The sequence below is a fragment of the Osmia lignaria genome, unplaced genomic scaffold, assembly GCF_051020975.1.
Source record: "Osmia lignaria lignaria isolate PbOS001 unplaced genomic scaffold, iyOsmLign1 scaffold0011, whole genome shotgun sequence".
NCBI classification, from domain to species: Eukaryota; Metazoa; Arthropoda; class Insecta; order Hymenoptera; family Megachilidae; genus Osmia; species Osmia lignaria.
Genome location: NW_027478165.1, coordinates 1,096,296 through 1,123,195, shown reverse-complemented (window position 1 = coordinate 1,123,195; position 26,900 = coordinate 1,096,296).

Sequence of the window (26,900 nt, the reverse complement as noted above, 5' to 3'; positions counted from 1 at the left end):
AACATAATTCTCTACAAAAAAGGTCTGTTAACGTTTTGCCATAGCTCGTTTCGTTTCCGAGATATTTGCAGATATATCTCAAGGGAAGGGGCCTGACGGACATATTTCGAGATATTTCTTCTTCTTGTTGTTCTTCTTCTGCACAGCTAAGCTGGAAGTGGCATTTGCGGCTCGCACTAGTGCAGAGTTATGTCAAAGAAAGGGGCCACGGTGTTTCTGTATCTCTATTATGTTGGTGCGGCTTCGGAACTTTTAAATATCTCGATATATCTGGAAAACTACGCTTCTGATCAAAAAATATCATAGAACGTAAAAAGTAGGAAACTTAATTCTCTACAAATAAGGTCTCTTAACATTTTGCCATAGCTCGCTTCGTTTCCGAGATATTTGCAGATTTATCTCAAGGGAAGGGGCCTGACGGACATATTTCGAGATATTTCTTCTTCTTGTTGTTCTTCTTCTGCACAGCTAAGCTGCAAGTGGCATTTGCAGCTCGCAATAGTGCAGAGATATCTCAAAGAAAGGGGCCACGGTGTTTCTGTATCTCTATTATGTTGGTGCGCCTTCGGAACTTTTAAATATCTTGATATATCTCGAGAACTACGCGTCTGATCAAAAAATATCATAGAACATAAAAAGTAGGAAACTTAATTCTCTACAAAAACGGTCTCTTAACATTTTGCCATAGCTCGCTTCGTTTCCGAGATATTTGCAGATTTATCTCAAGGGAAGGGGCCTGACGGACATATTTCGAGATATTTCTTCTTCTTGTTGTTCTTCTTCTGCACAGCTAAGCTGGAAGTGGCATTTGCGGCTCGCACTAGTGCACAGTTATCTCAAAGAAAGGGGCCACGGTGTTTCTGTATCTCTATTATGTTGGTGCGGCTTCGGAACTTTTAAATATCTTGATATATCTCGAGAACTACGCATCTGATCAAAAAATATCATAGAACATAAAAAGTAGGAAACTTAATTCTCTACAAAAAAGGTCTGTTAACATTTTGCCATAGCTCGCTTGGTTTCCGAGATATTTGCAGATTTATCTCAAGGGAAGGGGCCTAACGGACATATTTCGAGATATTTCTTCTTCTTGTTGTTCTTCTTCTGCACAGCTAAGCTGGAAGTGGCATTTGCTGCTTGCACTAGTGCAGAGTTATCTCAAAGACAGGGGCCACGGTGTTTCTGTATCTCTATTATGTTGGTGCGGCTTCGGAACTTTTAAATATCTTGATATATCTCGAGAACTACGCATCTGATCAAAAAATATCATAGAACATAAAAAGTAGGAAACTTAATTCTCTTCCAAAAATGTCTCTTAACATTTTGCCATAGCTCGCTTCGTTTCCGAGATATTTGCAGATTTATCTCAAGGGAAGGCGCCTGACGGACATATTTCGAGATATTTCTTCTTCTTGTTGTTCTTCTTCTGCACAGCTAAGCTAGAAGTGGCATTTGCGGCTCGCACTAGTGCAGAGTTATCTCAAAGAAAGGGGCCACGGTGTTTCTGTATCTCTATTATGTTGGTGCGGATTCGGAACTTTTAAACATCTCGATATATCTCGAAAACTACGCTTCTGATCAAAAAATATCATAGAACATAAATTGTAGGAAACATAATTCTCTACAAAAAAGGTCTCTTAACATTTTGCCATAGCTCGCTTCGTTTCCGAGATATTTGCAGATATATCTCAAGGGCAGGGGCCTGACGGACATATATCGAGATATTTCTTCTTCTTGTTGTTCTTCTTCTGCACAGCTAAGCTGGAAGTGGCATTTACAGCTCGCAATAGTGCAGAGTTATCTCAAAGAAAGGGGCCACGGTGTTTCTGTATCTCTATTATGTTGGTGCGGCTTCGGAACTTTTAAATATCTTGATATATCTCGAGAACTACGCATCTGATCAAAAAATATCATAGAACATAAATTGTAGGAAACATAATTCTCTACAAAAAAGGTCTCTTAACATTTTGCCATAGCTCGCTTGGTTTCCGAGATATTTGCAGATATATCTCAAGGGCAGGGGCCTGACGGACATATTTCGAGATATTTCTTCTTCTTGTTGTTCTTCTTCTGCACAGCTAAGCTGGAAGTGGCATTTACAGCTCGCAATAGTGCAGAGTTATCTCAAAGAAAGGGGCCACGGTGTTTCTGTATCTCTATTATGTTGGTGCGGCTTCGGAACTTTTAAATATCTTGATATATCTCGAGAACTACGCATCTGATCAAAAAATATCATACAACATAAAAAGTAGGAAACTTAATTCTCTACAAAAAAGGTCTCTTAACATTTTGCCATAGCTCTCTTCGTTTCCGAGATATTTGCAGATTTATCTCAAGGGAAGGGGCCTGACGGACATATTTCGAGATACTTCTTCTTCTTGTTGTTCTTCTTCTGCACAGCTAAGCTGGAAGTGGCATTTGCAGCTCGCAATAGTGCAGAGTTATCTCAAAGAAAGGGGCCACGGTGTTTCTGTATCTCTATTATGTTGGTGCGGCTTCGGAACTTTTAAATATCTTGATATATCTCGAGAACTACGCATCTGATCAAAAAATATCATAGAACATAAAAAGTAGGAAACTTAATTCTCTACAAAAAAGGTCTCTTAACATTTTGCCATAGCTCGCTTCGTTTCCGGGATATTTGCATATTTATCTCAAGGGAAGGGGCCTGACGGACATATTTCGAGATATTTCTTCTTCTTGTTGTTCTTCTTCTGCACAGCTAAGCTGGAAGTGGCATTTACAGCTCGCAATAGTGCAGAGTTATCTCAAAGAAAGGGGCCACGGTGTTTCTGTATCTCTATTATGTTGGTGCGGCTTCGGAACTTTTAAATATCTTGATATATCTCGAGAACTACGCATCTGATCAAAAAATATCATAGAACATAAATTGTAGGAAACATAATTCTCTACAAAAAAGGTCTCTTAACATTTTGCCATAGCTCGCTTCGTTTCCGAGATATTTGCAGATATATCTCAAGGGCAGGGGCCTGACGGACATATTTCGAGATATTTCTTCTTCTTGTTGTTCTTCTTCTGCACAGCTAAGCTGGAAGTGGCATTTGCGGCTCGCACTAAACGCAGAGTTATCTCAAAGAAAGGGGCCACGGTGTTTCTGTATCTCTATTATGTTGGTGCGGCTTCGGAACTTTTAAATATCTCGATATATCTCGAAAACTACGCTTCTGATCAAAAAAGATCATAGAACATAAATTGTAGGAAACATAATTCTCTACAAAAAAGGTCTCTTAACATTTTGCCATAGCTCGCTTCGTTTCCGAGATATTTGCAGATATATCTCAAAGGAAGGGGCCTGACGGACATATTTCGAGATATTTCTTCTTCTTGTTGTTCTTCTTCTGCACAGCTAAGCTGGAAGTGGCATTTGCGGCTCGCACTAGTGCAGAGTTATGTCAAAGAAAGGGGCCACGGTGTTTCTGTATCTCTATTATGTTGGTGCGGCTTCGGAACTTTTAAATATCTCGATATATCTGGAAAACTACGCTTCTGATCAAAAAATATCATAGAACGTAAAAAGTAGGAAACTTAATTCTCTACAAATAAGGTCTCTTAACATTTTGCCATAGCTCGCTTCGTTTCCGAGATATTTGCAGATTTATCTCAAGGGAAGGGGCCTGACGGACATATTTCGAGATATTTCTTCTTCTTGTTGTTCTTCTTCTGCACAGCTAAGCTGCAAGTGGCATTTGCAGCTCGCAATAGTGCAGAGATATCTCAAAGAAAGGGGCCACGGTGTTTCTGTATCTCTATTATGTTGGTGCGCCTTCGGAACTTTTAAATATCTTGATATATCTCGAGAACTACGCGTCTGATCAAAAAATATCATAGAACATAAAAAGTAGGAAACTTAATTCTCTACAAAAACGGTCTCTTAACATTTTGCCATAGCTCGCTTCGTTTCCGAGATATTTGCAGATTTATCTCAAGGGAAGGGGCCTGACGGACATATTTCGAGATATTTCTTCTTCTTGTTGTTCTTCTTCTGCACAGCTAAGCTGGAAGTGGCATTTGCGGCTCGCACTAGTGCACAGTTATCTCAAAGAAAGGGGCCACGGTGTTTCTGTATCTCTATTATGTTGGTGCGGCTTCGGAACTTTTAAATATCTTGATATATCTCGAGAACTACGCATCTGATCAAAAAATATCATAGAACATAAAAAGTAGGAAACTTAATTCTCTACAAAAAAGGTCTGTTAACATTTTGCCATAGCTCGCTTGGTTTCCGAGATATTTGCAGATTTATCTCAAGGGAAGGGGCCTAACGGACATATTTCGAGATATTTCTTCTTCTTGTTGTTCTTCTTCTGCACAGCTAAGCTGGAAGTGGCATTTGCTGCTCGCACTAGTGCAGAGTTATCTCAAAGACAGGGGCCACGGTGTTTCTGTATCTCTATTATGTTGGTGCGGCTTCGGAACTTTTAAATATCTTGATATATCTCGAGAACTACGCATCTGATCAAAAAATATCATAGAACATAAAAAGTAGGAAACTTAATTCTCTTCCAAAAATGTCTCTTAACATTTTGCCATAGCTCGCTTCGTTTCCGAGATATTTGCAGATTTATCTCAAGGGAAGGCGCCTGACGGACATATTTCGAGATATTTCTTCTTCTTGTTGTTCTTCTTCTGCACAGCTAAGCTAGAAGTGGCATTTGCGGCTCGCACTAGTGCAGAGTTATCTCAAAGAAAGGGGCCACGGTGTTTCTGTATCTCTATTATGTTGGTGCGGATTCGGAACTTTTAAATATCTCGATATATCTCGAAAACTACGCTTCTGATCAAAAAATATCATAGAACATAAATTGTAGGAAACATAATTCTCTACAAAAAAGGTCTCTTAACATTTTGCCATAGCTCGCTTCGTTTCCGAGATATTTGCAGATATATCTCAAGGGCAGGGGCCTGACGGACATATATCGAGATATTTCTTCTTCTTGTTGTTCTTCTTCTGCACAGCTAAGCTGGAAGTGGCATTTACAGCTCGCAATAGTGCAGAGTTATCTCAAAGAAAGGGGCCACGGTGTTTCTGTATCTCTATTATGTTGGTGCGGCTTCGGAACTTTTAAATATCTTGATATATCTCGAGAACTACGCATCTGATCAAAAAATATCATAGAACATAAATTGTAGGAAACATAATTCTCTACAAAAAAGGTCTCTTAACATTTTGCCATAGCTCGCTTCGTTTCCGAGATATTTGCAGATATATCTCAAGGGCAGGGGCCTGACGGACATATTTCGAGATATTTCTTCTTCTTGTTGTTCTTCTTCTGCACAGCTAAGCTGGAAGTGGCATTTACAGCTCGCAATAGTGCAGAGTTATCTCAAAGAAAGGGGCCACGGTGTTTCTGTATCTCTATTATGTTGGTGCGGCTTCGGAACTTTTAAATATCTTGATATATCTCGAGAACTACGCATCTGATCAAAAAATATCATACAACATAAAAAGTAGGAAACTTAATTCTCTACAAAAAAGGTCTCTTAACATTTTGCCATAGCTCTCTTCGTTTCCGAGATATTTGCAGATTTATCTCAAGGGAAGGGGCCTGACGGACATATTTCGAGATACTTCTTCTTCTTGTTGTTCTTCTTCTGCACAGCTAAGCTGGAAGTGGCATTTGCAGCTCGCAATAGTGCAGAGTTATCTCAAAGAAAGGGGCCACGGTGTTTCTGTATCTCTATTATGTTGGTGCGGCTTCGGAACTTTTAAATATCTTGATATATCTCGAGAACTACGCATCTGATCAAAAAATATCATAGAACATAAAAAGTAGGAAACTTAATTCTCTACAAAAAAGGTCTCTTAACATTTTGCCATAGCTCGCTTCGTTTCCGGGATATTTGCATATTTATCTCAAGGGAAGGGGCCTGACGGACATATTTCGAGATATTTCTTCTTCTTGTTGTTCTTCTTCTGCACAGCTAAGCTGGAAGTGGCATTTACAGCTCGCAATAGTGCAGAGTTATCTCAAAGAAAGGGGCCACGGTGTTTCTGTATCTCTATTATGTTGGTGCGGCTTCGGAACTTTTAAATATCTTGATATATCTCGAGAACTACGCATCTGATCAAAAAATATCATAGAACATAAATTGTAGGAAACATAATTCTCTACAAAAAAGGTCTCTTAACATTTTGCCATAGCTCGCTTCGTTTCCGAGATATTTGCAGATATATCTCAAGGGCAGGGGCCTGACGGACATATTTCGAGATATTTCTTCTTCTTGTTGTTCTTCTTCTGCACAGCTAAGCTGGAAGTGGCATTTACAGCTCGCAATAGTGCAGAGTTATCTCAAAGAAAGGGGCCACGGTGTTTCTGTATCTCTATTATGTTGGTGCGGCTTCGGAACTTTTAAATATCTTGATATATCTCGAGAACTACGCATCTGATCAAAAAATATCATACAACATAAAAAGTAGGAAACTTAATTCTCTACAAAAAAGGTCTCTTAACATTTTGCCATAGCTCTCTTCGTTTCCGAGATATTTGCAGATTTATCTCAAGGGAAGGGGCCTGACGGACATATTTCGAGATACTTCTTCTTCTTGTTGTTCTTCTTCTGCACAGCTAAGCTGGAAGTGGCATTTGCAGCTCGCAATAGTGCAGAGTTATCTCAAAGAAAGGGGCCACGGTGTTTCTGTATCTCTATTATGTTGGTGCGGCTTCGGAACTTTTAAATATCTTGATATATCTCGAGAACTACGCATCTGATCAAAAAATATCATAGAACATAAAAAGTAGGAAACTTAATTCTCTACAAAAAAGGTCTCTTAACATTTTGCCATAGCTCGCTTCGTTTCCGAGATATTTGCATATTTATCTCAAGGGAAGGGGCCTGACGGACATATTTCGAGATATTTCTTCTTCTTGTTGTTCTTCTTCTGCACAGCTAAGCTGGAAGTGGCATTTACAGCTCGCAATAGTGCAGAGTTATCTCAAAGAAAGGGGCCACGGTGTTTCTGTATCTCTATTATGTTGGTGCGGCTTCGGAACTTTTAAATATCTTGATATATCTCGAGAACTACGCATCTGATCAAAAAATATCATAGAACATAAATTGTAGGAAACATAATTCTCTACAAAAAAGGTCTCTTAACATTTTGCCATAGCTCGCTTCGTTTCCGAGATATTTGCAGATATATCTCAAGGGCAGGGGCCTGACGGACATATTTCGAGATATTTCTTCTTCTTGTTGTTCTTCTTCTGCACAGCTAAGCTGGAAGTGGCATTTACAGCTCGCAATAGTGCAGAGTTATCTCAAAGAAAGGGGCCACGGTGTTTCTGTATCTCTATTATGTTGGTGCGGCTTCGGAACTTTTAAATATCTTGATATATCTCGAAAACTGCGCATCTGATCAAAAAATATTATAGAACATAAAAAGTAGGAAACTTAATTCTCTACAAAAAAGGTCTCTTAACATTTTGCCATAGCTCGCTTCGTTTCCGAGATATTTGCAGATTTATCTCAAGGGAAGGGGCCTAACGGACATATTTCGAGATACTTCTTCTTCTTGTTGTTCTTCTTCTGCACAGCTAAGCTGGAAGTGGCATTTGCAGCTCGCAATAGTGCAGAGTTATCTCAAAGAAAGGGGCCACGGTGTTTCTGTATCTCTATTATGTTGGTGCGGCTTCGGAACTTTTAAATATCTTGATATATCTCGAGAACTACGCATCTGATCAAAAAATATCATAGAACATAAAAAGTAGGAAACTTAATTCTCTACAAAAAAGGTCTCTTAACATTTTGCCATAGCTCGCTTCGTTTCCGAGATATTTGCATATTTATCTCAAGGGAAGGGGCCTGACGGACATATTTCGAGATATTTCTTCTTCTTGTTGTTCTTCTTCTGCACAGCTAAGCTGGAAGTGGCATTTACAGCTCGCAATAGTGCAGAGTTATCTCAAAGAAAGGGGCCACGGTGTTTCTGTATCTCTATTATGTTGGTGCGGCTTCGGAACTTTTAAATATCTTGATATATCTCGAGAACTACGCATCTGATCAAAAAATATCATAGAACATAAATTGTAGGAAACATAATTCTCTACAAAAAAGGTCTCTTAACATTTTGCCATAGCTCGCTTCGTTTCCGAGATATTTGCAGATATATCTCAAGGGCAGGGGCCTGACGGACATATTTCGAGATATTTCTTCTTCTTGTTGTTCTTCTTCTGCACAGCTAAGCTGGAAGTGGCATTTACAGCTCGCAATAGTGCAGAGTTATCTCAAAGAAAGGGGCCACGGTGTTTCTGTATCTCTATTATGTTGGTGCGGCTTCGGAACTTTTAAATATCTTGATATATCTCGAGAACTGCGCATCTGATCAAAAAATATCATAGAACATAAAAAGTAGGAAACTTAATTCTCTACAAAAAAGGTCTCTTAACATTTTGCCATAGCTCGATCCGTTTCCGAGATATTTGCAGATTTATCTCAAGGGAAGGGGCCTAACGGACATATTTCGAGATATTTCTTCTTCTTGTTGTTCTTCTTCTGCACAGCTAAGCTGGAAGTGGCATTTGCTGCTCGCACTAGTGCAGAGTTATCTCAAAGAAAGGGGCCACGGTGTTTCTGTATCTCTATTATGTTGGTGCGGCTTCGGAACTTTTAAATATCTCGATATATCTCGAAAACTACGCTTCTGATCAAAAAATATCATAGAACATAAATTGTAGGAAACATAATTCTCTACAAGAAAGGTCTCTTAACATTTTGCCATAGCTCGCTTCGTTTCCGAGATATTTGCAGATATATCTCAAGGGCAGGGGCCTGACGGACATATTTCGAGATATTTCTTCTTCTTGTTGTTCTTCTTCTGCACAGCTAAGCTGGAAGTGGCATTTACAGCTCGCAATAGTGCAGAGTTATCTCAAAGAAAGGGGCCACGGTGTTTCTGTATCTCTATTATGTTGGTGCGGCTTCGGAACTTTTAAATATCTTGATATATCTCGAGAACTACGCATCTGATCAAAAAATATCATACAACATAAAAAGTAGGAAACTTAATTCTCTACAAAAAAGGTCTCTTAACATTTTGCCATAGCTCTCTTCGTTTCCGAGATATTTGCAGATTTATCTCAAGGGAAGGGGCCTGACGGACATATTTCGAGATACTTCTTCTTCTTGTTGTTCTTCTTCTGCACAGCTAAGCTGGAAGTGGCATTTGCAGCTCGCAATAGTGCAGAGTTATCTCAAAGAAAGGGGCCACGGTGTTTCTGTATCTCTATTATGTTGGTGCGGCTTCGGAACTTTTAAATATCTTGATATATCTCGAGAACTACGCATCTGATCAAAAAATATCATAGAACATAAAAAGTAGGAAACTTAATTCTCTACAAAAAAGGTCTCTTAACATTTTGCCATAGCTCGCTTCGTTTCCGGGATATTTGCATATTTATCTCAAGGGAAGGGGCCTGACGGACATATTTCGAGATATTTCTTCTTCTTGTTGTTCTTCTTCTGCACAGCTAAGCTGGAAGTGGCATTTACAGCTCGCAATAGTGCAGAGTTATCTCAAAGAAAGGGGCCACGGTGTTTCTGTATCTCTATTATGTTGGTGCGGCTTCGGAACTTTTAAATATCTTGATATATCTCGAGAACTACGCATCTGATCAAAAAATATCATAGAACATAAATTGTAGGAAACATAATTCTCTACAAAAAAGGTCTCTTAACATTTTGCCATAGCTCGCTTCGTTTCCGAGATATTTGCAGATATATCTCAAGGGCAGGGGCCTGACGGACATATTTCGAGATATTTCTTCTTCTTGTTGTTCTTCTTCTGCACAGCTAAGCTGGAAGTGGCATTTACAGCTCGCAATAGTGCAGAGTTATCTCAAAGAAAGGGGCCACGGTGTTTCTGTATCTCTATTATGTTGGTGCGGCTTCGGAACTTTTAAATATCTTGATATATCTCGAGAACTACGCATCTGATCAAAAAATATCATACAACATAAAAAGTAGGAAACTTAATTCTCTACAAAAAAGGTCTCTTAACATTTTGCCATAGCTCTCTTCGTTTCCGAGATATTTGCAGATTTATCTCAAGGGAAGGGGCCTGACGGACATATTTCGAGATACTTCTTCTTCTTGTTGTTCTTCTTCTGCACAGCTAAGCTGGAAGTGGCATTTGCAGCTCGCAATAGTGCAGAGTTATCTCAAAGAAAGGGGCCACGGTGTTTCTGTATCTCTATTATGTTGGTGCGGCTTCGGAACTTTTAAATATCTTGATATATCTCGAGAACTACGCATCTGATCAAAAAATATCATAGAACATAAAAAGTAGGAAACTTAATTCTCTACAAAAAAGGTCTCTTAACATTTTGCCATAGCTCGCTTCGTTTCCGAGATATTTGCATATTTATCTCAAGGGAAGGGGCCTGACGGACATATTTCGAGATATTTCTTCTTCTTGTTGTTCTTCTTCTGCACAGCTAAGCTGGAAGTGGCATTTACAGCTCGCAATAGTGCAGAGTTATCTCAAAGAAAGGGGCCACGGTGTTTCTGTATCTCTATTATGTTGGTGCGGCTTCGGAACTTTTAAATATCTTGATATATCTCGAGAACTACGCATCTGATCAAAAAATATCATAGAACATAAATTGTAGGAAACATAATTCTCTACAAAAAAGGTCTCTTAACATTTTGCCATAGCTCGCTTCGTTTCCGAGATATTTGCAGATATATCTCAAGGGCAGGGGCCTGACGGACATATTTCGAGATATTTCTTCTTCTTGTTGTTCTTCTTCTGCACAGCTAAGCTGGAAGTGGCATTTACAGCTCGCAATAGTGCAGAGTTATCTCAAAGAAAGGGGCCACGGTGTTTCTGTATCTCTATTATGTTGGTGCGGCTTCGGAACTTTTAAATATCTTGATATATCTCGAAAACTGCGCATCTGATCAAAAAATATCATAGAACATAAAAAGTAGGAAACTTAATTCTCTACAAAAAAGGTCTCTTAACATTTTGCCATAGCTCGCTTCGTTTCCGAGATATTTGCAGATTTATCTCAAGGGAAGGGGCCTAACGGACATATTTCGAGATACTTCTTCTTCTTGTTGTTCTTCTTCTGCACAGCTAAGCTGGAAGTGGCATTTGCAGCTCGCAATAGTGCAGAGTTATCTCAAAGAAAGGGGCCACGGTGTTTCTGTATCTCTATTATGTTGGTGCGGCTTCGGAACTTTTAAATATCTTGATATATCTCGAGAACTACGCATCTGATCAAAAAATATCATAGAACATAAAAAGTAGGAAACTTAATTCTCTACAAAAAAGGTCTCTTAACATTTTGCCATAGCTCGCTTCGTTTCCGAGATATTTGCATATTTATCTCAAGGGAAGGGGCCTGACGGACATATTTCGAGATATTTCTTCTTCTTGTTGTTCTTCTTCTGCACAGCTAAGCTGGAAGTGGCATTTACAGCTCGCAATAGTGCAGAGTTATCTCAAAGAAAGGGGCCACGGTGTTTCTGTATCTCTATTATGTTGGTGCGGCTTCGGAACTTTTAAATATCTTGATATATCTCGAGAACTACGCATCTGATCAAAAAATATCATAGAACATAAATTGTAGGAAACATAATTCTCTACAAAAAAGGTCTCTTAACATTTTGCCATAGCTCGCTTCGTTTCCGAGATATTTGCAGATATATCTCAAGGGCAGGGGCCTGACGGACATATTTCGAGATATTTCTTCTTCTTGTTGTTCTTCTTCTGCACAGCTAAGCTGGAAGTGGCATTTACAGCTCGCAATAGTGCAGAGTTATCTCAAAGAAAGGGGCCACGGTGTTTCTGTATCTCTATTATGTTGGTGCGGCTTCGGAACTTTTAAATATCTTGATATATCTCGAGAACTGCGCATCTGATCAAAAAATATCATAGAACATAAAAAGTAGGAAACTTAATTCTCTACAAAAAAGGTCTCTTAACATTTTGCCATAGCTCGATCCGTTTCCGAGATATTTGCAGATATATCTCAAGGGAAGGGGCCTGACGGACATACTTCGAGATATTTCTTCTTCTTGTTGTTCTTCTTCTGCACAGCTAAGCTGGAAGTGGCATTTGCAGCTCGCACTAGTGCAGAGTTATCTCAAAGAAAGGGGCCACGGTGTTTCTGTATCTCTATTATGTTGGTGCGGCTTCGGAACTTTTAAATATCTCGATATATCTCGAAAACTACGCTTCTGATCAAAAAATATCATAGAACATAAATTGTAGGAAACATAATTCTCTACAAAAAAGGTCTCTTAACATTTTGCCATAGCTCGCTTCGTTTCCGAGATATTTGCAGATATATCTCAAGGGAAGGGGCCTGACGGACATATTTCGAGATATTTCTTCTTCTTGTTGTTCTTCTTCTGCACAGCTGAGCTGGAAGTGGCATTTGCAGGTCGCAATAGTGCAGAGTTATCTCAAAGAAAGGGGCCACGGTGTTTCTGTATCTCTATTATGTTGGTGCGGCTTCGGAACTTTTAAATATCTCGATATATCTCGAAAACTACGCTTCTGATCAAAAAATATCATAGAACGTAAATTGTAGGAAACATTATTCTCTACAAAAAAGGTCTCTTAACATTTTGCCATAGCTCGCTTCGTTTCCGAGATATTTGCAGATTCATCTCAAGGGAAGGGGTCTGACGGACATATTTCGAGATATTTCTTCTTCTTGTTGTTCTTCTTCTGCACAGCTAAGCTCGAAGTGGCATTTGCAGCTCGCAATAGTGCAGAGTTATCTCAAAGAAAGAGGCCACGGTGCTTCTGTACCTCTATTATGTTGGTGCAGCTTCGGAACTTTTAAATATCTTGATATATCTCGAGAACTACGCATCTGATCAAAAAATATCATAGAACATGAAAAGTAGGAAACTTAATTCTCTACAAAAAAGGTCTCTTAACATTTTGCAATAGCTCTCTTCGTTTCCGAGATATTTGCAGATTTATCTCAAGGGAAGGGGCCTGACGGACATATTTCGAGATATTTCTTCTTCTTGTTGTTCTTCTTCTGCACAGCTAAGCTGGAAGTGGCATTTCCGGCTCGCACTAGTGCAGAGTTATCTCAAAGAAAGGGGCCACGGTGTTTCTGTATCTCTATTATGTTGGTGCGGCTTCGGAACTTTTAAATATCTCGATATATCTCGAAAACTACGCTTCTGATCAAAAAATATCATACAACATAAAAAGTAGGAAACTTAATTCTCTACAAAAAAGGTCTCTTAACATTTTGCCATAGCTCGCTTCGTTTCCGAGATATTTGCAGATTTATCTCAAGGGAAGGGGCCTAACGGACATATTTCGAGATATTTCTTCTTCTTGTTGTTCTTCTTCTGCACAGCTAAACTGGAAGTGGCATTTCCAGCTCGCAATAGTGCAGAGTTATCTCAAAGAAAGGGACCACGGTGTTTCTGTATCTCTATTATGTTGGTGCGGCTTCGGAACTTTTAAATATCTTGATATATCTCGAGAACTACGCATCTGATCAAAAAATATCATAGAACATGAAAAGTAGGAAACTTAATTCTCTACAAAAAAGGTCTCTTAACATTTTGCCATAGCTCTCTTCGTTTCCGAGATATTTGCAGATTTATCTCAAGGGAAGGGGCCTGACGGACATATTTCGAGATATTTCTTCTTCTTGTTGTTCTTCTTCTGCACAGCTAAGCTGGAAGTGGCATTAGCGGCTCGCACTAGTGCACAGTTATCTCAAAGAAAGGGGCCACGGTGTTTCTGTATCTCTATTATGTTGGTGCGTCTTCGGAACTATTAAATATCTCGATATATCTCGAAAACTACGCTTCTGATCAAAAAATATCATAGAACATAAATTGTAGGAAACATAATTGTCTACAAAAATCGTCTCTTAACATTTTGCCATAGCTCGCTTCGTTTCCGAGATATTTGCAGATTCAGCTCAAAGGAACTGGCCTGACGGACATATTTCGAGATATTTCTTCTTCTTGTTGTTCTTCCTCTGCACAGCTAAGCTGGAAGTGGCATTTGCAGCTCGCAATAGTGCAGAGTTATCTCAAAGAAAAGGGCCACGGTGTTTCTGTATCTCTATTATGTTGGTGCGGCTTCGGAACTTTTAAACATCTTGATATATCTCGAGAACTACGCGTCTGATGAAAAAATATCATAGAACATAAAAAGTAGCAAACTTAATTCTCTACAAAAAAGGTCTCTTAACATTTTGCCATAGCTCGCTTCGTTTCCGAGATATTTGCATATTTATCTCAAGGGAAGGGGCCTGACGGACATATTTCGAGATATTTCTTCTTCTTGTTGTTCTTCTTCTGCACAGCTAAGCTGGAAGTGGCATTTCCGGCTCGCACTAGTGCAGAGTTATCTCAAAGAAAGGGGCCACGGTGTTTCTGTATCTCTATTATGTTGGTGCGGCTTCGGAACTTTTAAATATCTCGATATATCTCGAAAACTACGCTTCTGATCAAAAAATATCATACAACATAAAAAGTAGGAAACTTAATTCTCTACAAAAAAGGTCTCTTAACATTTTGCCATAGCTCGCTTCGTTTCCGAGATATTTGCAGATTTATCTCAAGGGAAGGGGCCTAACGGACATATTTCGAGATATTTCTTCTTCTTGTTGTTCTTCTTCTGCACAGCTAAACTGGAAGTGGCATTTCCAGCTCGCAATAGTGCAGAGTTATCTCAAAGAAAGGGACCACGGTGTTTCTGTATCTCTATTATGTTGGTGCGGTTTCGGAACTTTTAAATATCTTGATATATCTCGAGAACTACGCATCTGATCAAAAAATATCATAGAACATAAAAAGTAGGAAACTTAATTCTCTACAAATAAGGTCTCTTAACATTTTGCCATAGCTCGCTTCGTTTCCGAGATATTTGCAGATATATCTCAAGGGAAGGGGCCTCACGGACATATTTCGAGATATTTCTTCTTCTTGTTGTTCTTCTTCTGCACAGCTAAGCTGGAAGTGGCATTTGCAGCTCGCAATAGTGCAGAGATATCTCAAAGAAAGGGGCCACGGTGTTTCTGTATCTCTATTATGTTGGTGCGTCTTCGGAACTTTTAAATATCTCGATATATCTCGAAAACTACGCTTCTGATCAAAAAATATCATAGAACATAAATTGTAGGAAACATAATTCTCTACAAAAAACGTCTCTTAACATTTTGCCATAGCTCGCTTCGTTTCCGAGATATTTGCAGATTTATCTCAAGGGAAGGGGCCTGACGGACATATTTCGAGATATTTCTTCTTCTTGTTGTTCTTCTTCTGCACAGCTAAGCTGGAAGTGGCATTAGCGGCTCGCACTAGTGCACAGTTATCTCAAAGAAAGGGGCCACGGTGTTTCTGTATCTCTATTATGTTGGTGCGTCTTCGGAACTATTAAATATCTCGATATATCTCGAAAACTACGCTTCTGATGAAAAAATATCATAGAACATAAATTGTAGGAAACATAATTGTCTACAAAAATCGTCTCTTAACATTTTGCCATAGCTCGCTTCGTTTCCGAGATATTTGCAGATTCAGCTCAAAGGAACTGGCCTGACGGACATATTTCGAGATATTTCTTCTTCTTGTTGTTCTTCCTCTGCACAGCTAAGCTGGAAGTGGCATTTGCAGCTCGCAATAGTGCAGAGTTATCTCAAAGAAAAGGGCCACGGTGTTTCTGTATCTCTATTATGTTGGTGCGGCTTCGGAACTTTTAAACATCTTGATATATCTCGAGAACTACGCGTCTGATCAAAAAATATCATAGAACATAAAAAGTAGGAAACTTAATTCTCTACAAAAAAGGTCTCTTAACATTTTGCCATAGCTCGCTTCGTTTCCGAGATATTTGCATATTTATCTCAAGGGAAGGGGCCTGACGGACATATTTCGAGATATTTCTTCTTCTTGTTGTTCTTCTTCTGCACAGCTAAGCTGGAAGTGGCATTTGCAGCTCGCAATAGTGCAGAGATATCTCAAAGAAAGGGGCCACGGTGTTTCTGTATCTCTATTATGTTGGTGCGTCTTCGGAACTTTTAAATATCTCGATATATCTCGAAAACTACGCTTCTGATCAAAAAATATCATAGAACATAAATTGTAGGAAACATAATTCTCTACAAAAAACGTCTCTTAACATTTTGCCATAGCTCGCTTCGTTTCCGAGATATTTGCAGATTGAGCTCAAAGGAACTGGCCTGACGGACATATTTCGAGATATTTCTTCTTCTTGTTGTTCTTCCTCTGCACAGCTAAGCTGGAAGTGGCATTTGCAGCTCGCAATAGTGCAGAGTTATCTCAAAGAAAGGGGCCACGGTGTTTCTGTATCTCTATTATGTTGGTGCGGATTCGGAACTTTTAAATATCTTGATATATCTCGAGAACTACGCATCTGATCAAAAAATATCATAGAACATAAAAAGTAGGAAACTTAATTCTCTACAAAAAAGGTCTCTTAACATTTTGCCATAGCTCGCTTCGTTTCCGAGATATTTGCATATTTATCTCAAGGGAAGGGGCCTGACGGACATATTTCGAGATATTTCTTCTTCTTGTTGTTCTTCTTCTGCACAGCTAAGCTGGAAGTGGCATTAGCGGCTCGCACTAGTGCAGAGTTATCTCAAAGAAAGGGGCCACGGTGTTTCTGTATCTCTATTATGTTGGTGCGTCTTCGGAACTTTTAAATATCTCGATATATCTCGAAAACTACGCTTCTGATCAAAAAATATCATAGAACATAAATTGTAGGAAACATAATTCTCTACAAAAAACGTCTCTTAACATTTTGCCATAGCTCGCTTCGTTTCCGAGATATTTGCAGATTGAGCTCAAAGGAACTGGCCTGACGGACATATTTCGAGATATTTCTTCTTCTTGTTGTTCTTCCTCTGCACAGCTAAGCTGGAAGTGGCATTTGCAGCTCGCAATAGTGCAGAGTTATCTCAAAGAAAGGGGCCACGGTGTTTCTGTATCTCTATTGTGTTGGTGCGGATTCGGAACTTTTAAATATCTTGATATATCTCGAGAACTACACATCTGATCAAAAAATATCATAGAACATGAAAAGTAGGAAACTTAATTCTCTACAAAAAAGGTCTCTTAACATTTTGCCATAGCTCTCTTCGTTTCCGAGATATTTGCAGATTTATCTCAAGGGAAGGGGCCTGACGGACATATTTCGAGATATTTCTTCTTCTTGTTGTTCTTCTCCTGCACAGCTAAGCTGGAAGTGGCATTTGCAGCTCGCAATAGAGCAGAGTTATCTCAAAGAAAGGGGCCACGGTGTTTCTGTATCTCTATTATGTTGGTGCGGCTTCGGAACTTTTAAATATCTTGATATATCTCGAGAACTACTCGTCTGATCAAAAAATATCATAGAACATAAAAAGTAGGAAACTTAATTCCCTACAAAAACTGTCTCTTAACATTTTGCCATAGCTCGCTTCGTTTCCGAGATATTTGCAGATATATCTCAAGGGAAGGGGCCTGACGGACATATTTCGAGATATTTCTTCTTCTTGTTGTTCTTCTTCTGCACAGCTAAACTGGAAGTGGCATTTCCAGCTCGCAATAGTGCAGAGTTATCTCAAAGAAAGGGACCACGGTGTTTCTGTATCTCTATTATGTTGGTGCGGTTTCGGAACTTTTAAATATCTTGATATATCTCGAGAACTACGCATCTGATCAAAAAATATCATAGAACATAAAAAGTAGGAAACTTAATTCTCTACAAATAAGGTCTCTTAACATTTTGCCATAGCTCGCTTCGTTTCCGAGATATTTGCAGATATATCTCAAGGGAAGGGGCCTCACGGACATATTTCGAGATATTTCTTCTTCTTGTTGTTCTTCTTCTGCACAGCTAAGCTGGAAGTGGCATTTGCAGCTCGCAATAGTGCAGAGATATCTCAAAGAAAGGGGCTACGGTGTTTCTGTATCTCTATTATGTTGGTGCGTCTTCGGAACTTTTAAATATCTCGATATATCTCGAAAACTACGCTTCTGATCAAAAAATATCATAGAACATAAATTGTAGGAAACATAATTCTCTACAAAAAACGTCTCTTAACATTTTGCCATAGCTCGCTTCGTTTCCGAGATATTTGCAGATTGAGCTCAAAGGAACTGGCCTGACGGACATATTTCGAGATATTTCTTCTTCTTGTTGTTCTTCCTCTGCACAGCTAAGCTGGAAGTGGCATTTGCAGCTCGCAATAGTGCAGAGTTATCTCAAAGAAAGGGGCCACGGTGTTTCTGTATCTCTATTATGTTGGTGCGGATTCGGAACTTTTAAATATCTTGATATATCTCGAGAACTACGCATCTTATCAAAAAATATCATAGAACATAAAAAGTAGGAAGCTTAATTCTCTACAAAAAAGGTCTCTTAACATTTTGCCATAGCTCGCTTCGTTTCCGAGATATTTGCATATTTATCTCAAGGGAAGGGGCCTGACGGACATATTTCGAGATATTTCTTCTTCTTGTTGTTCTTCTTCTGCACAGCTAAGCTGGAAGTGGCATTAGCGGCTCGCACTAGTGCAGAGTTATCTCAAAGAAAGGGGCCACGGTGTTTCTGTATCTCTATTATGTTGGTGCGTCTTCGGAACTTTTAAATATCTTGATATATCTCGAGAACTACGCATCTGATCAAAAAATATCATAGAACATGAAAAGTAGGAAACTTAATTCTCTACAAAAAAGGTCTCTTAACATTTTGCCATAGCTCGCTTCGTTTCCGAGATATTTGCATATTTATCTCAAGGGAAGGGGCTTGACGGACATATTTCGAGATATTTCTTCTTCTTGTTGTTCTTCTTCTGCACAGCTAAGCTGGAGGTGGCATTTGCGGCTCGCACTAGTGCAGAGTTATCTCAAAGAAAGGGGCCACGGTGTTTCTGTATCTCTATTATGTTGGTGCGGCTTCGGAACTTTTAAATATCTTGATATATCTCGAGAACTACGCATCTGATCAAAAAATATCATAGAACATAAAAAGTACGAAACTTAATTCTCTACAAAAAAGGTCTCTTAACATTTTGCCATAGCTCGCTTCGTTTCCGAGATATTTGCAGATTTATCTCAAGGGAAGGGGCCTGACGGACATATTTCGAGATATTTCTTCTTCTTGTTGTTCTTCTTCTGCACAGCTGAGCTGGAAGTGGCATTTCCGGCTCGCACTAGTGCAGAGTTATCTCAAAGAAAGGGACCACGGTGTTTCTGTATCTCTATTATGTTGGTGCGGCTTCGGAACTTTTAAATATCTTGATATATCTCGAGAACTACGCATCTGATCAAAAAATATCATAGAACATGAAAAGTAGGAAACTTAATTCTCTACAAAAAAGGTCTCTTAACATTTTGCCATAGCTCTCTTCGTTTCCGAGATATTTGCAGATTTATCTCAAGGGAAGGGGCCTGACGGACATATTTCGAGATATTTCTTCTTCTTGTTGTTCTTCTTCTGCACAGCGAAACTGGAAGTGGCATTTCCAGCTCGCAATAGTGCAGAGTTATCTCAAAGAAAGGGACCACGGTGTTTCTGTATCTCTATTATGTTGGTGCGGTTTCGGAACTTTTAAATATGTTGATATATCTCGAGAACTACGCATCTGATCAAAAAATATCATAGAACATAAAAAGTAGGAAACTTAATTCTCTACAAATAAGGTCTCTTAACATTTTGCCATAGCTCGCTTCGTTTCCGAGATATTTGCAGATATATCTCAAGGGAAGGGGCCTCACGGACATATTTCGAGATATTTCTTCTTCTTGTTGTTCTTCTTCTGCACAGCTAAGCTGGAAGTGGCATTTGCAGCTCGCAATAGTGCAGAGATATCTCAAAGAAAGGGGCCACGGTGTTTCTGTATCTCTATTATGTTGGTGCGTCTTCGGAACTTTTAAATATCTCGATATATCTCGAAAACTACGCTTCTGATCAAAAAATATCATAGAACATAAATTGTAGGAAACATAATTCTCTACAAAAAACGTCTCTTAACATTTTGCCATAGCTCGCTTCGTTTCCGAGATATTTGCAGATTGAGCTCAAAGGAACTGGCCTGACGGACATATTTCGAGATATTTCTTCTTCTTGTTGTTCTTCCTCTGCACAGCTAAGCTGGAAGTGGCATTTGCAGCTCGCAATAGTGCAGAGTTATCTCAAAGAAAGGGGCCACGGTGTTTCTGTATCTCTATTATGTTGGTGCGGATTCGGAACTTTTAAATATCTTGATATATCTCGAGAACTACGCATCTGATCAAAAAATATCATAGAACATAAAAAGTAGGAAACTTAATTCTCTACAAAAAAGGTCTCTTAACATTTTGCCATAGCTCGCTTCGTTTCCGAGATATTTGCATATTTATCTCAAGGGAAGGGGCCTGACGGACATATTTCGAGATATTTCTTCTTCTTGTTGTTCTTCTTCTGCACAGCTAAGCTGGAAGTGGCATTAGCGGCTCGCACTAGTGCAGAGTTATCTCAAAGAAAGGGGCCACGGTGTTTCTGTATCTCTATTATGTTGGTGCGTCTTCGGAACTTTTAAATATCTCGATATATCTCGAAAACTACGCTTCTGATCAAAAAATATCATAGAACATAAATTGTAGGAAACATAATTCTCTACAAAAAACGTCTCTTAACATTTTGCCATAGCTCGCTTCGTTTCCGAGATATTTGCAGATTGAGCTCAAAGGAACTGGCCTGACGGACATATTTCGAGATATTTCTTCTTCTTGTTGTTCTTCCTCTGCACAGCTAAGCTGGAAGTGGCATTTGCAGCTCGCAATAGTGCAGAGTTATCTCAAAGAAAGGGGCCACGGTGTTTCTGTATCTCTATTGTGTTGGTGCGGATTCGGAACTTTTAAATATCTTGATATATCTCGAGAACTACACATCTGATCAAAAAATATCATAGAACATGAAAAGTAGGAAACCTAATTCTCTACAAAAAAGGTCTCTTAACATTTTGCCATAGCTCGCTTCGTTTCCGAGATATTTGCAGATTGAGCTCAAAGGAACTGGCCTGACGGACATATTTCGAGATATTTCTTCTTCTTGTTGTTCTTCCTCTGCACAGCTAAGCTGGAAGTGGCATTTGCAGCTCGCAATAGTGCAGAGTTATCTCAAAGAAAGGGGCCACGGTGTTTCTGTATCTCTATTATGTTGGTGCGGATTCGGAACTTTTAAATATCTTGATATATCTCGAGAACTACGCATCTTATCAAAAAATATCATAGATCATAAAAAGTAGGAAGCTTAATTCTCTACAAAAAAGGTCTCTTAACATTTTGCCATAGCTCGCTTCGTTTCCGAGATATTTGCATATTTATCTCAAGGGAAGGGGCCTGACGGACATATTTCGAGATATTTCTTCTTCTTGTTGTTCTTCTTCTGCACAGCTAAGCTGGAAGTGGCATTAGCGGCTCGCACTAGTGCAGAGTTATCTCAAAGAAAGGGGCCACGGTGTTTCTGTATCTCTATTATGTTGGTGCGTCTTCGGAACTTTTAAATATCTTGATATATCTCGAGAACTACGCATCTGATCAAAAAATATCATAGAACATGAAAAGTAGGAAACTTAATTCTCTACAAAAAAGGTCTCTTAACATTTTGCCATAGCTCGCTTCGTTTCCGAGATATTTGCATATTTATCTCAAGGGAAGGGGCTTGACGGACATATTTCGAGATATTTCTTCTTCTTGTTGTTCTTCTTCTGCACAGCTAAGCTGGAGGTGGCATTTGCGGCTCGCACTAGTGCAGAGTTATCTCAAAGAAAGGGGCCACGGTGTTTCTGTATCTCTATTATGTTGGTGCGGCTTCGGAACTTTTAAATATCTTGATATATCTCGAGAACTACGCATCTGATCAAAAAATATCATAGAACATAAAAAGTACGAAACTTAATTCTCTACAAAAAAGGTCTCTTAACATTTTGCCATAGCTCGCTTCGTTTCCGAGATATTTGCAGATTTATCTCAAGGGAAGGGGCCTGACGGACATATTTCGAGATATTTCTTCTTCTTGTTGTTCTTCTTCTGCACAGCTGAGCTGGAAGTGGCATTTCCGGCTCGCACTAGTGCAGAGTTATCTCAAAGAAAGGGACCACGGTGTTTCTGTATCTCTATTATGTTGGTGCGGCTTCGGAACTTTTAAATATCTTGATATATCTCGAGAACTACGCATCTGATCAAAAAATATCATAGAACATGAAAAGTAGGAAACTTAATTCTCTACAAAAAAGGTCTCTTAACATTTTGCCATAGCTCTCTTCGTTTCCGAGATATTTGCAGATTTATCTCAAGGGAAGGGGCCTGACGGACATATTTCGAGATATTTCTTCTTCTTGTTGTTCTTCTTCTGCACAGCTAAACTGGAAGTGGCATTTCCAGCTCGCAATAGTGCAGAGTTATCTCAAAGAAAGGGACCACGGTGTTTCTGTATCTCTATTATGTTGGTGCGGTTTCGGAACTTTTAAATATGTTGATATATCTCGAGAACTACGCATCTGATCAAAAAATATCATAGAACATAAAAAGTAGGAAACTTAATTCTCTACAAATAAGGTCTCTTAACATTTTGCCATAGCTCGCTTCGTTTCCGAGATATTTGCAGATATATCTCAAGGGAAGGGGCCTCACGGACATATTTCGAGATATTTCTTCTTCTTGTTGTTCTTCTTCTGCACAGCTAAGCTGGAAGTGGCATTTGCAGCTCGCAATAGTGCAGAGATATCTCAAGGAAAGGGGCCACGGTGTTTCTGTATCTCTATTATGTTGGTGCGGCTTCGGAACTTTTAAATATCTTGATATATCTCGAGAACTACGCGTCTGATCAAAAAATATCATAGAACATAAAAAGTAGGAAACTTAATTCTCTACAAAAAAGGTCTCTTAATATTTTGCAATAGCTCGCTTCGTTTCCGAGATATTTGCAGATTTATCTCAAGGGAAGGGGCCTAACGGACATATTTCGAGATATTTCTTCTTCTTGATGTTCTTCTTCTGCACAGCTAAACTGGAAGTGGCATTTCCAGCTCGCAATAGTGCAGAGTTATCTCAAAGAAAGTGGCCACGGTGCTTCTGTATCTCTATTATGTTGGTGCGGCTTCGGAACTTTTAAATATCTTGATATATCTCGAGAACTACGCATCTGATCAAAAAATATCATAGAACATGAAAAGTAGGAAACTTAATTCTCTACAAAAAAGGTCTCTTAACATTTTGCCATAGCTCGCTTCGTTTCCGAGATATTTGCATATTTATCTCAAGGGAAGGGGCTTGACGGACATATTTCGAGATATTTCTTCTTCTTGTTGTTCTTCTTCTGCACAGCTAAGCTGGAAGTGGCATTTGCGGCTCGCACTAGTGCAGAGTTATCTCAAAGAAAGGGGCCACGGTGTTTCTGTATCTCTATTCTGTTGGTGCGGCTTCGGAACTTTTAAATATCTTGATATATCTCGAGAACTACGCATCTGATCAAAAAATATCATACAACATAAAAAGTAGGAAACTTAATTCTCTACAAAAAAGGTCTCTTAACATTTTGCCATAGCTCGCTTCGTTTCCGAGATATTTGCAGATTTATCTCAAGGGAAGGGGCCTGACGGACATATTTCGAGATACTTCTTCTTCTTGTTGTTCTTCTTCTGCACAGCTGAGCTGGAAGTGGCATTTGCAGGTCGCAATAGTGCAGAGTTATCTCAAAGAAAGGGGCCACGGTGTTTCTGTATCTCTATTATGTTGGTGCGGCTTCGGAACTTTTAAATATCTCGATATATCTCGAAAACTACGCTTCTGATCAAAAAATATCATAGAACATAAATTGTAGGAAACATAATTCTCTACAAAAAACGTCTCTTAACATTTTGCCATAGCTCGCTTCGTTTCCGAGATATTTGCAGATTCATCTCAAGGGAAGGGGTCTGACGGACATATTTCGAGATATTTCTTCTTCTTGTTGTTCTTCTTCTGCACAGCTAAGCTCGAAGTGGCATTTGCAGCTCGCAATAGTGCAGAGTTATCTCAAAGAAAGAGGCCACGGTGCTTCTGTACCTCTATGATGTTGGTGCAGCTTCGGAACTTTTAAATATCTTGATATACCTCGAGAACTACGCATCTGATCAAAAAATATCATAGAACATGAAAAGTAGGAAACTTAATTCTCTACAAAAAAGGTCTCTTAACATTTTGCAATAGCTCTCTTCGTTTCCGAGATATTTGCAGATTTATCTCAAGGGAAGGGGCCTGACGGACATATTTCGAGATATTTCTTCTTCTTGTTGTTCTTCTTCTGCACAGCTAAGCTGGAAGTGGCATTTCCGGCTCGCACTAGTGCAGAGTTATCTCAAAGAAAGGGGCCACGGTGTTTCTGTATCTCTATTATGTTGGTGCGGCTTCGGAACTTTTAAATATCTCGATATATCTCGAAAACTACGCTTCTGATCAAAAAATATCATACAACATAAAAAGTAGGAAACTTAATTCTCTACAAAAAAGGTCTCTGAACATTTTGCCATAGCTCGCTTCGTTTCCGAGATATTTGCAGATTTATCTCAAGGGAAGGGGCCTGACGGACATATTTCGAGATATTTCTTCTTCTTGTTGTTCTTCTTCTGCACAGCTAAGCTGGAAGTGGCATTTGCAGCTCGCAATAGTGCAGAGTTATCTCAAAGAAAGGGGCCACGGTGTTTCTGTATCTCTATTATGTTGGTGCGGCTTCGGAACTTTTAAACATCTTGATATATCTCGAGAACTACGCGTCTGATCAAAAAATATCATAGAACATAAAAAGTAGGAAACTTAATTCTCTACAAAAAAGGTCTCTTAACATTTTGCTATAGCTCGCTTAGTTTCCGAGATATTTGCATATTTATCTCAAGGGAAGGGGCCTGACGGACATATTTCGAGATATTTCTTCTTCTTGTTGTTCTTCTTCTGCACAGCTAAGCTGGAAGTGGCATTTCCGGCTCGCACTAGTGCAGAGTTATCTCAAAGAAAGGGGCCACGGTGTTTCTGTATCTCTATTATGTTGGTGCGGCTTCGGAACTTTTAAATATCTCGATATATCTCGAAAACTACGCTTCTGATCAAAAAATATCATACAACATAAAAAGTAGGAAACTTAATTCTCTACAAAAAAGGTCTCTTAACATTTTGCCATAGCTCGCTTCGTTTCCGAGATATTTGCAGATTTATCTCAAGGGAAGGGGCCTAACGGACATATTTCGAGATATTTCTTCTTCTTGTTGTTCTTCTTCTGCACAGCTAAACTGGAAGTGGCATTTCCAGCTCGCAATAGTGCAGAGTTATCTCAAAGAAAGGGGCCACGGTGTTTCTGTATCTCTATTATGTTGGTGAGGCTTCGGAACTTTTAAATATGTTGATATATCTCGAGAACTACGCATCTGATCAAAAAATATCATAGAACATAAAAAGTAGGAAACTTAATTCTCTACAAAAAAGGTCTCTTAACATTTTGCCATAGCTCGCTTCGTTTCCGAGATATTTGCAGATTTATCTCAAGGGAAGGGGCCTGACGGACATATTTCGAGATATTTCTTCTTCTTGTTGTTCTTCTTCTGCACAGCTGAGCTGGAAGTGGCATTTGCAGGTCGCAATAGTGCAGAGTTATCTCAAAGAAAGGGGCCACGGTGTTTCTGTATCTCTATTATGTTGGTGCGGCTTCGGAACTTTTAAATATCTCGATATATCTCGAAAACTACGCTTCTGATCAAAAAATATCATAGAACATAAAAAGTAGGAAACTTAATTCTCTACAAAAAAGGTCTCTTAACATTTTGCCATAGCTCGCTTCGTTTCCGAGATATTTGCAGATTTATCTCAAGGGAAGGGGCCTGACGGACATATTTCGAGATATTTCTTCTTCTTGTTGTTCTTCTTCTGCACAGCTAAGCTGGAAGTGGCATTTGCGGCTCGCACTAGTGCACAGTTATCTCAAAGAAAGGGGCCACGGTGTTTCTGTATCTCTAATATGTTGGTGCGGCTTCGGAACTTTTAAGTATCTCGATATATCTCGAAAACTACGCTTCTGATCAAAAAATATCATAGAACATAAATTGTAGGAAACATAATTCTCTACAAAAAACGTCTCTTAACATTTTGCCATAGCTCGCTCCGTTTCCGAGATATTTGCAGATTCAGCTCAAAGGAACTGGCCTGACGGACATATTTCGAGATATTTCTTCTTCTTGTTGTTCTTCCTCTGCACAGCTAAGCTGGAAGTGGCATTTGCGGCTCGCACTAGTGCAGAGTTATCTCAAAGAAAGGGGCCACGGTGTTTCTGTATCTCTATTATGTTGCTGCGGTTTCGGAACTTTTAAATATCTCGATATATCTCGAAAACTACGCTTCTGATCAAAAAATATCATAGAGCGTAAATTGTAGGAAACATTATTCTCTACAAAAAAGGTCTCTTAACATTTTGCCATAGCTCGCTTCGTTTCCGAGATATTTGCAGATTCATCTCAAGGGAAGGGGTCTGTCGGACATATTTCGAGATATTTCTTCTTCTTGTTGTTCTTCTTCTGCACAGCTAAGCTCGAAGCGGCATTTGCAGCTCGCAATAGTGCAGAGTTATCCCAAAGAAAGGGGCCACGGTGTTTCTGTATCTCTATTATGTTGGTGCTGCTTCGGAACTTTTAAATATCTTGATATATCTCGAGAACTACGCATCTGATCAAAAAATATCATACTACATAAAAAGTAGGAAACTTGATTCTCTACAAGAAAGGTCTCTAAACATTTTGCCATAGCTCGCTTCGTTTCCGAGATATTTGCAGATTTATCTCAAGGGAAGGGGCCTGACGGACATATTTCGAGATATTTCTTCTTCTTGTTGTTCTTCTTCTGCACAGCTAAGCTGGAAGTGGCATCTGCAGCTC